Here is an 11,777-nt window from a genome sequence, read left to right on the forward strand (position 1 = left end):
CCTTTCTCGGCCCGGATTGAACAAGAGAGAGAGGTGAGTCACATAATTAAAAATACACAGGGACACCTAATTGCTTGTGTGTTGGCAATGCCATGGCATTGGAACCTGTTGATGCCTTTACCGGAAGTGAAATCATTTCCCTCCAGCCATTGGGTGAATTTTATGACAGATTGAACATTTTTTTCCCCATTGAGGCTTTTAATGTTATCGCAGTAAAGGGGCTCTCAATAAAGGCGCGGTATTCCTGGGATGTTAAAGGACATCAGGAGGCTATACACCGCTGCAGACACAGGACAGAGGTGTCGTCACCTCCCTTTGTCCCATGCCTGCTGCAGTGTATAGCCTCCTAATGTCTCGCCAATTGGCTTACACATCTACCCTCCTATGTTAAAGGACACCGCCTCACGAATATCCTCCAGCAAGAATTTTGTAGCGTGAGCTATCCTGGCCACAGTCTCGTCGTTTCGCGTGCTCCCTCCGTCGACGATACTGCGCATGCGCGTGGAGCGAGTGACGTCACTTCTCACAGCTGGCGCGCCTCGCCGCCGGCACAGAGCCACGTGACGCCACTGCTCACGCTACGTATATCCTGGCACAACAGAGCTAAGCCACAGGCAATTTTTATTGCGAAAGCAATACTACGCCAGGTGTCGCCTCTTCGCGGTACCGCAGCCTACCCTTCACGGTCGGTGGTCGGTCATGTGACTACTGATGTCATACCAGAGCTAGAGATGGGGCACCAAGTCGGCTTTTCAGCGCGCCGCAGCTAGGCTTCGCGGCCGAACGACAGTTGGCGATCGGTCATGTGACTACTGACGTCATACCAGAGCGAGAGATGGGGCACCAAGTCGGCTCTTCAGCGCGCCGCAGCTAGAACTTCGCGGCCGGTCGACCACCTGCGAACGGCGGCAAGCGATTGACGTCATACAAGGTGCAAGAGCTTGCAAGCCTTGCTGCGGTGGTGGATGTGTGTTGCAGCGTGTGGTATGACGTCATCCACAGACGGGCTATCGGGTGTAGAGAAAAGTAGCGCCTGCTCGCCGGTTCTTCGGTATAGCTATGGAAGACTTCGGACGCGAGTAGGATTCTTGTGTTGTGTTACCGTTTAACCTGATGGAGGCTATGGATATCGAAGATGCTACAAGTTACACCATATTGCTTTCGCAATTACCTAGGCTTAACCAAAGCTAAGCCCCAGCAATTTTTTTTAATGCGTTTGGTAGAAGCTGAGTTATCTGTAGCTAAAACTTGAATTAGTGTCTTCGCGCCTTTCCCTTTCTCATCACTTTTTACACCCTCAAAGGCCGGCGCTCCTCCGCAGGCTGCCTACGCGCACGGGAGGGGGGGGGGGGGGGCGTTTTCTGACACGCCGGAGCGACAATGCGCGGCTGACTGGCCACGGCATGACTGAAAGAATGTAACCAGGCCGCCGCAGTGGATCAGTGGTTATGACGCTCGGCTGCTAACCCGAATGACGCGGGTTCGATCCCGGCCGCTGCGGTACCCAATGGAGGGTGGTTACCCGGGAAGGAGGAGGGTGGGGCGAGAGCGTGAGAATGCGCAGCCGGTACGGGGTTGCCGTAGGAACCGTCTGAAGGATAGTTACCCTATATTGTAGGAAGGCGTACCACGGTAATCATCCGGAACGTGGTTGCCGAGGAAGGATGTGGCGAGTGCGGCGGCATAGTCCATCTGCGGCAGCTGCTCCGTAACGCGCCGCCGGAGGAGACTATCATCGGTGGCGCTGCATGCGCTTCTAGAACGGTGGACTGGAAAGAGGACCTGGACGAAAAACGGACTGTCTGTGGAAAACTTATCAGAGCGCCCCATAGAACCATACAGATGTGAGGTCGCTTTCATCTTCTCTACCACAACGTATCGTAAAGTATACATAATGGAGCAGCTGTCACTGAATGGTAGCCGTGCTGTCAATGTGTGTTATCGATCTCGTTGTCGTAAGTAGGCCTTCCATGCATGAAATGCATTGGAGGAAAGGCGTGCACACCCTAACACGGCAGCCTCCAGTAGTCGTCCGTAGTGGCACGCGTTAATTTCGCCGCTGGTTCGACGCTTTGAGCGGCTGGTGTTAACCCTGAAGTCGTGCGGTAGCGTTCGCTTGACCACTCAGCCATGTACCCGCTGTGGTGACTCGGTGGCTTTGGCCGGTATCAAACATCTAAATTTGAAAATGCAAACAAGTTTGGGTGAAACGCAGCATTTGTATAACGGCCGTCCCTCGTACGTTTACATTTTTATTGCTCAGGTATGCGTGCCGACCTCTGACTGTGGAATGTTACCAACTGCCAGTGTTTTAGAAAGCATGGACTTTCCATTCATCATTCTTCAGGCAGGTTGGCCATCAATCAATAGAATCCGAAACTATACCTGGTGGCACGATGAGAGTCCCTGGGGAAAAAAAAGCAGGACTTCTGGGTTTGCCGTTTTCCTCGTTTCTACTTTCATCTGTAGCGCAAACAATTCCGGCAAGCTCGAAGCTACGTCATTCGTTTGTATGTCAAGCCTGGCAGGAAGTGATCGATCTTCGACGCTCACGTCAACTTGCCCCCTCAACCACACTACTTTCGCTTTTATTTCTTCGTTGTCTTGTTAGCCCGGCACAGACTCAGGCGGAACCGGCCCCTTTTTCCAGTTATTTTCAGGGTCACTGAAGTGCAGTCACCGTTGTTAAAAAACTCAGTCCATATTCACTTCTTAATTTCTCTTCAGTTTCTTTTTTTTTTCGCTGCTTATAGATTTTGTTCCGAAAGCTCTGCGAATTTCTCTTGCCCTTTTTAATGGTCAGCATACATGGCAGCTAGGATTTCTTTTGGAAAGCAATTAAGTATGTTACTAATTAATTCCCCTGAAACCACTCAAAATGTAATTAAATTACAATACAAAATACTGCTCACAAAAGTTATCACATTATATTGCAATTCCAAAAAAATAATTCATTCGAATCAAAAGTGCTTTCTATTTTTGATGCATACGAAGAAGCAGTGTGGTCACATCTCCTGAACACCTGTCAGATTTCTACATTGCAACAAAAATGGTTTCAAACTGGGCGTCAGAAAATTTGTCCCGCTTTGAAGGAAGAGTTTGCTGAGCCATATATGCGTAGCTGCAGCTCTGACATCCCTCTTCATCCAGCGATGAAGTTCATCGCTCGGTGTGTCACATTGTGCCGCGCTATTGGCAAAACCTATAATTACTGTTATTTCATTGAAGTAATTTAATTATTACCACGTCTGTTGGACACGGCACTTCGGTCAATATCTGAGGGCGACAGGTTTTGTGGACAGCGGTTCGCGCGTGTGGACTGGGTTTCTGGAAACTTTACCGCATACTACAGTCTCTCAACCTGGTCGGCAGCGGCTTATACAAAATTGTCAGGTCGGGAGTTCCCAAGCACCGTGAAGGCAGGACACAGTGCGCTTGGGGTGTGGTGGTGGTGGTGAAAACTGATTAGGAAGGGACACGAGGTATGTTTGGACCAGCCCGTAAGGGACCGATCCTTACAAGCACAAGGTGGAGGTCCCTAGTTTGGGATCCCAGTGGTGGTGGCCTCTGCCCGGGCGCGCCCGACTAAGGCTTGTTGGTCCTGTAATTCGTGGCAGCCGAGCAGGGTCGCCTCCCAGTCCTCCCGGGGGTGTTGGGTTCGGGATGGGGGGAATGACCGAGTTGGAGGGGAGACCCACACCATGTGATAGGTGTCCGAAGACACCGCACTACAGTAAACGTTTTAGGGCTGCCAGGCACAGCAATGTATTGGTGAGAAGGCGGAGAAGGAGCCGCTTGAGGCCTTTACTTGGGCGAGGGTAAAGGCGATGACTAACTTGATAGTAGGTTGAAACATCTTTGAAGGTATAGACCGTATTAAAATCGGGTTCCTGATCGGGTGAGTAGGAGAAAACAGACCGGTGAGAGAGCGCGCGGACGGCTGCGTCTGCTGCCTCGTTTCCTGCCAACCCTGTGCGGGGTCCGTATCCCGTATGCAATTTTGGTAGATTCGATAGGCTAGGAAGGGAGTGCAGCCTTCGACGTGCAGTTGGACGTTCCGACAGGCCCCTCGCGAGTCGGTGATTATGTATTTAGAATCGGAATGTGAGGCCACAAGAACAATCGCGACCTCTTCTCAGAAGCTTGTGTTGCACTGCGGACACTGACGGTGAGACCGTTAACTGTATTGCTGTTGTGAACTACCGCTACCGTGTACCATCCCCGTGGTGAGGGCCGGAGGCGTCCACGTAGTACACACCTGTTTTGTTGTCGGTGTGTGTGTAACACTGACAAAAGTTGTGAACGTCAACGGTAAATAGCTTCGAGAACGCAATCATGCAATTCGATTACAGGGGTAGACGTGCAGGCTAGTTGGTGAACCATGATTCCTTACAACAGAGCAAAAGACAGTGTGCAAAAGAAGAGTGTGTTTTCTTTCTGTGTCCTCGTCTTTTGCGCTGTTTTAAGGAATCGTGCAATTCGACCGCGTGCTGCCTCAACGGTTGCTTGCTTCTTGGACGTCTTCGGTGCTCGTATCAACAAATTCTTCCGTGCGCGCTGCGAGCGTGTTCCCAGGAAATATTCTTTATTGCTACGTCATGTCCTGAGGACTAATAAGAGGTCTTCCAAGGTCACGTCAATTGACACCCCAGTATTTGACCTCGACGTTCGGATAGTTCGGGTATCTCGCAGCTCGCAGAGACATGTTGAGACCTCAGTTACTTCGCTTCGCTCTGAACCGACGGTTCTGCGGTGCGTGTCACAATGAAATGAATATTGGTTTTTGCGGAAAGGAAATGGCGCAGTATCTGACACATCTCGATGGACACCTGAACCGCGCCGTAGGGAACAACAAAGGCTAGTCACGTATTACTCGTCCTTCCTCGCTTCCTTTTAAGGCGAAAGCCTTTAATGCCTCATCGTTGTCGACAGAAGGTTGTCAGCACAAGTGTCACGCTTTTCGGTTGGTCGAAATTGTTATGACGTCAGAGTGCGCGGATTAGCAGTAATGAGGTCACCCACGGATGTCTGACGCCCTCTTTTGGAGCAGATGACAACTAAAAAATAGTTGTCCGCTCCGACAGGGGTCGTAAGGCGTCCGTGGGTGACCACATTACATACCTCATTACTGCGAAGTTCGAACAGAGCCATGGATACAACTGAACTCATCGAAGCAGAGAGAGAGAGTCGTGCTAAAGAAGCAGTCAAAGTCGGCAGTCAAAATGTGTAGTTGTAATGTGTAGTCAAAGTGTGTAGTCAAATAAATCACTAGTACAGCACAAATAGACTCGCAGCCAATGCCAAACAGTGCGCCAGGAAAGGCTTTCGCCTTGCAGCACTTCAGAGAGCCAAAGTGCCCCCTGAATTTTTTTCCCCTCTTTGGAACAAGGCTTTCTCAGTCGGAAACCTTAGAGCAGTAACTTCCATTTGACGATATGTCTATTCGTGAAAGTCGGTACCTTCGCGTCACAATTTATATACACGTAGGACATTTTTCAGTCAACTTCTAACCGTCCCGCCTGCGGGTTCATCGCCAAGCGCAGAAGGGTGTAAATTCAGCACTGTTTAGACGTACACGCGACTCCGCTTATTGCATGCTGTGCATCGATAATTTCAACGCGTGGTGTGTAATCAGCCTCTGCCCAAGGGCGAACATTGTAAATTGTAAATTTTGGGGTTTAACGTCCCGAAACTACACACTGGCAATATACGAGGGGCGCCGTATAGTGGAGGGTTCCGGATTGATTTTGGGCCACCAGGAGTTCTTCAACGTGCGCGGACATCGCACAGCACACGGCCGTTTCATTTTGTGTGTGTGTATTTCGCCTCCATACAAATACATACGGCCGCCGCGGTGAAGACCGAACTCGTCACCTGAGGATCAGCAGCCGAATGTCAAAGCCACTGAGCTACCGTGATAGATGGCGAACATTGCGGAAATATTGAAGGTGCGTACACATTTGTCAAGATGTGAGAAAGCAGAAATAATGACGACGTTTTAGTGCCAATAAAAAATACGAAGCATACTCATAATAGGAGTCCGCCGCGGTAGCTCAGTGGTTAGTGCGCTCGGCTACTGAGCCAGAGTTTGTGGGGTTGCAATTGGGGGAGATAAATCCGTTCTCCCTGTTTAACCGCGGCTGACAGTTCAAAGCCGCGCGGACCCCACTCCGTGGTCGCTCCTTGCTCTACGGGAACAAAGGAACGACACACTGGCTGACACAAACAAGGCATTTATTGCTATAACAACAATAACGCCAGCTAGCAACAAAATACACTGAGGAATCGAGGATGTCCGACTCACCAGCACGGTTACGAGCGAACGCTCGCCCACGTAGGGCAGGGGAAAAACTCCGAGGCCGGACGGGACGAGCTGAGGGGAACATGTTTCCACACGAGGTCGCCCGCCGGCAAAGAGCGGATCGGCGCGCGAAACGTCCGCGAGCTTTCACGGTCCCAAGGAGAAGAGGCCAGATTTTCCCCCGCGCGCGCGCAGAAAAACGCCATCCGTGGCGCTGGTGTCGCTGCGACGCGAGCGCCCTCCCCTGTTAATTAAAGTAACACAACTGAGAAGAGTGCGTTGCGGGGGAGCTAACCACAGTTGGGGTGCATTGCGAAAAAGCGAACCACGGGGAGGCGAGTGCATCCCCACAAGTTCCCGGGTTCGAACCCGGCCACGGTGGCCGCGTTTCGGTGGAGGTGAAACGCAAAGGCGCCCGTTTGGTGTGCTGTCAGTGAACGTTAAAAATCCGAATGTGGTCGAAATTATCCCGGCGCCCTCCACTACGGCACCTCTTTCTTCTTTCACTCCCACCTTCCTCCCTTCCCTTACGAGACGGTTCGGGTGCCCACCGAGATGTGAGACAGTTACTGCGCCATTTCCTTTTGTCAAAAACCATTCTTTTTTCAAATTTTTGGTCAGCAAGAGACTGACCCAAGCAAGTTACAGCTGTGTCTCGTTTGAGTCTCCGCTATCGTATATGATGCTTCATTCGTTATAACAATCAAGCTAACCAGTCGCGTGACATCTGCCACGTGCCTTCACTGAGGCGTCTTCATTGAGGTTTCTAGGAAATTTAATGCGATTTCTGAAAAGCGCAGTAAAAAAAAAATCAGAGGGGACAGTTAAGCTCCGCCTCAATGGTATGACGCGATAGCGTAAGAAGTTGATTCCCATATTTGCGGAGTTGGTCATTGTCGGCTTTAGATTCATAGATCCGTGGGAGTCCTCATACCACTTCTGGCACAATGGTGCACCGGTCAAGCGATGCGCAACTGCTTTGCAATGGAAGGTGCTAACGGCAGTGAGGCCTGTGCGACCCAAGGTGCTCTTACAAAGCAACCTCTCGCGACGAACCATTAATTTATCTGCCACCTGCCACGGTGGTCAGGTTTGCTCGCAATATGGTGGGCAGGTTGTGATGAGGCCAGGGTCACGTGACCTATAGGTGGCCCACCTATGTTGCTTCTCCGGGCATTTTACGCCCACGAAGACGACGCCGGATTTTCTGCAGGACATGAGTCTATAGAATTTGGTTTGCCTTTCTCTGTTACACTATCTGTCAGGTAGTACATCCATTTTCTTTAACGTGTAGAAACTCTCTTTCACTAAGCCGGCTGTATACGTTGGTAAGAACAAATAGCTGTTGTTCTTATTCATCATACAGAGCTTGGCGTTTGTTTTCTTACGCTTGTTTTTCGCCTAACCCAAACAGTGTGAGTGTTGTTGTTGTTGTTGTTGTTGCGACTGAGAGAAGAATGAAAAGGAAAGTGCACGGGCCTGCCAATTGGCTCCAGCCGAGCCACCACCGCTGCCACCCTGCTATCCCCCCTCACCCCAACCCAACCCGGGAGCAGTGTTGTCGGTAACGCGTTACAAGTAACGACGTTACCGGTAACGCGTTACTTTTTTTCGGTAACTTAGTAACGTACTCGTTACCATTTCGGAACGGTAACGGGTAACGTACTTACGTTAACATTTTTCGGTAACGTGAGGTGTCACGTTACAAGTTACTTTTTATTTCAATGTCCCCCTCCGCCTCTTTTTCAAAAAAAAGCCCCTAGAATGATGTTGCAAATGAAAAGAATCTATAGGTGCTCTCGACGACCCTTGTTGCGGCTCGCATGCATGCCAAAAAACACCTGCCCTTGACGACGCACTCAACTAAAAGAAAAGTACGAACACGCAGTCACACACTTGTCTTCACCCCCCAAACCACTCACACACACAACTCTCTAAAAGGTGGACGCATGCCGAGCCACCAATGGACCATTAGCAGAAATCTAAGTCAGTTTCTGCGTAAGCTTGTTTTCCAACCAAAAGATCTCGTTCCCAGGCGACACTCCCGCATTCGTGGTGGAAGCAGTTCCCTCTTCTGAGCAAACTCGGGAACGTCGCCAGTTTACTTCAAGATGGCCCCAAGAGAGCCGTCGAAAGAGTACAATGGTACAGCACAGAAAAGGGGAATGCAGTCAACCGGCTGCTTCGATCTGCAACTGCGGCTACGTTTCTGGTTATTGAGTTCCTAAGCGAGCGAAGCTGACCTTGAACACCTTGACGTAAACACTCGCATTTTTGCGATAATTATGCAGGTTCAAGTAAAAATAATTGTTTTAGTGCGCAAATATATTTTTTCCGGAACTGTGACATTTAAGCATTTCTTTATTGCTACACAATTTCCGCGTAATTTCGTAAGCAGAAGCACACCAGAATTACTGTAAATTTGTTGAGTCCAGCTATGTTTTCTTTGTGAAGTTGGAATTATATGGTTGGTTGGTTGATGGGGTTTAACGTCACAAAGCGACTAAGGCTATGAGAGACGCCGTAGTGGAGGGCTCCGGAAATTTCGACCACCTGGGGTTCTTTAACGTGCACTGACATCGCACCATACACGGGCCTCTAGAATTTCTCCTCCAAAGAAATTCTAGCCGCCGCGGCCGGGATCGAACCCGCGTCTTTCGGGTCAGCAGCCGAGCACCATAACCGCTGAGCCACCGCGGCGGCGGAATTATATGAAGTAGGAGCTTTATAAAATTGTTATCTTGAGTTCTTACAGCGAAGACGCACTGATTAAAATTTATGGCCATGGAGTAACGGCAAAGTAACGTGCGATACTTTTTTTCGGTAACGGTAACGGTAACGCGTTACCTTTTTTTGTAGGTAACGTAGGGCGGTAACGCGTTCTTTCTTTTTTAGTGTAATGAGTAACGTATTCAGTTACTTTTTTTCGGTAACGCCTACAACACTGCCCGGGAGGACTGGGAGGCGACCCTGCTCGGCTGCTCTGACCTGCAGGCCCAACGGGCCTTGGTCGCGCGAGCCCGGGCGGCGGCCGACGCCACTGGGGTCCCGAACTAGGGACCTCCACCTAGTACTTGTAAGGGCTGGCCCCCTCTGGGCCAGCTCGTACATAACCTCTTTCAGTGTATCTGTATATAAATGTTTTTCACCACCACCACCACCACGTGCAGATAGAGGAGAGTTAAAAGATCAGAGGAAAGAGAAAAATGGCCTGGCTTAGCTTATGGTTAAGCCTAGGATGCGAAGCATACCGCCGGCGGAGGCTGCGCGTCCGCAAGCGAGCGCACGAGTTGAGCCCCAGCTTTCACAGCTGTTGTGACGTCATATCACGTGGTGCGCCGATGTAGGTCAAGTGGTAGCTACGCGGCCGCGCGCGGCGCAGCAAGGGAGAGCTCGGTTGTGCGGCTAGTATGCTTCGCATAAAAAGGAAAGAAAAGACACGCGTCGCAGCAACAACCGCGTCCGCCGAAGCGGACACTGGCTGAAAAAACAGATAAGCGGCCGTAGCCGCGCTTCGTCACCACCTCCCCCGTGAGTGGCAGATATTTCGAACACGATCTAAGGTGTCTTTAACGCACAATAGAAGTGTATGTCGGCCCTCTGTACTTTTTGCTGTAAAGATAAAGCGTACATCACACCGGGGCTGCCAATCAGACAAGGACGCAGTAAATGACAAGGAACGCTTGCCTCTCTTCTTAACTTCCTTGTCTTCTCCCCGTATCATCGGCGTCAAAGCTAAGGTCATCTTTTTTTATTTTCATGGGTCTCTCGTGGCCATTGTTTCTTTCTTCTTTGTTGATTTTTTTTTTCTTGCTAGCACTTTCCGTGTTATCGATTCCCCGTCAACAACACCAGTGGCCTCAACAGCAAGGTTGACGTGAAACCATGCGTGAGTTCCTTGTATGCATAGTGCATTGCTCTGACCCGAGCCCGGCTATAGACAAGCCAACAACTCGCTTTTAAGCAGGCTCGATCAGAGCTCTCGAGTAACCCGGAACATCTGTAGTTTGTAATTTGGAGCATATGTCGCGTGATTTTCATTGCTTCTTTGTATCGCTCAGTTCCGTTATTTGCCTGGGAACGCATGCAGTGTTTGAGTGAGTGAGTGAGTGAGTGAGTGAGTGAGTGAGTGAGTGAGTGAGTGAGTGAGTGAGAGTGAGTGAGTGAGTGAGTGAGTGAGTGAGTGAGTGAGTGAGTGAGTGAGTGAGTGAGTGAGTGAGTGAGTGAGTGAGTGAGTGAGTGAGTGAGTGAGTGAGTGAGAGTGATGTTCAACAGTTTACAAAGGAATAACCATTTACGAAAGGTGCAGTGAAGTACAGAGGGCAAAACACATGCCTAGAACAACCAAACTCTGCGTTCCGGAGCTACCAAAGCCGCTGCAACCAAGAAGGCAAAAAATGACGATGAAATTCTATGAGTTTAACAGCCCATGTTTAGATCCCGACCATTTTTTACCAAATCTAATCGCTAGTTATCGCGTGTTACGCCCGAAACACGCTCAGAGCGTGTTCTAGACATGCGTTTTGCCCTCTGTACGTGAAGCATTGAGAGTAAGTCCATTGTGATCAAGTATCAGTGACCGCGAGAAAGAAATTACCAGGGTGACAGAGTTGTATGGAGTGCAGCTGGCAGGCACTCTCAAGTTTAAAAAACGGCAACTCACCGATATAGCTCAAAAGGAAAATTCATAGCAGTTCCATTGTATCGGTATTCACCAATGGTGAAACACTTGGAAGATAACGAAAAAAAATCTCACTGGATGATTACGATACTAGGTAATGCGAATTTTCAACACAGCTGTTGACGTATTTTGATTTTGCGATATGTTGATGAAGAGAATATGATAAACACATGCATATATGCAGAGTTATATGAAACTATCTTTATTTTCCACACATACTCATTCCTCAAGCGCGCTGCTCCGCCTCCGCTGAGTCTCTCCTCGGGCGGCCCGTTTCGCGGTCGCCTACGAAGCGAGCCACATTTCTCCCTTCTCGCTAACTATGGTAACCACCCTCTTGATATTTGATAGGCTGTGCGCTAAAAAGACGTTCACAGGACAACGGATAGAGACGACAGGAAAGAAGCGCAACTTTCAACTTTAATGACGACAAAAGAGGCCAGGCGCACTTATATATCCGCTGATAACCAAAGATGACCTGCGTGATTGAGCGTGAACCCAACAACCAAACAAAAGAGAGAGTAAAAAGGCATATCTAAGTGAGATTATAACAAACCCAAGAATGTGAACATACCAAACACGTGCCGATGTATGGTAAAATAGGGGGATTCATATCGGCTGACAACAATGCATAACAACATGAGAAAACAGAGCTGCATGAAAGATGACGCTAAGAGTATAACACCCTAAAAATATGCCTAACAACATGACGAAATTTATAACAAAGAAAAGAAACAAGTGAAAGATGGGGATAAAAATTGTGTAAAGGGCGGCAAATAAAATACAAGCATATTA

This window comes from Amblyomma mixtum, chromosome 6, assembly GCF_055824585.1.
Source record: "Amblyomma mixtum isolate Tamu chromosome 6, ASM5582458v1, whole genome shotgun sequence".
NCBI lineage: Eukaryota > Metazoa > Arthropoda > Arachnida > Ixodida > Ixodidae > Amblyomma > Amblyomma mixtum.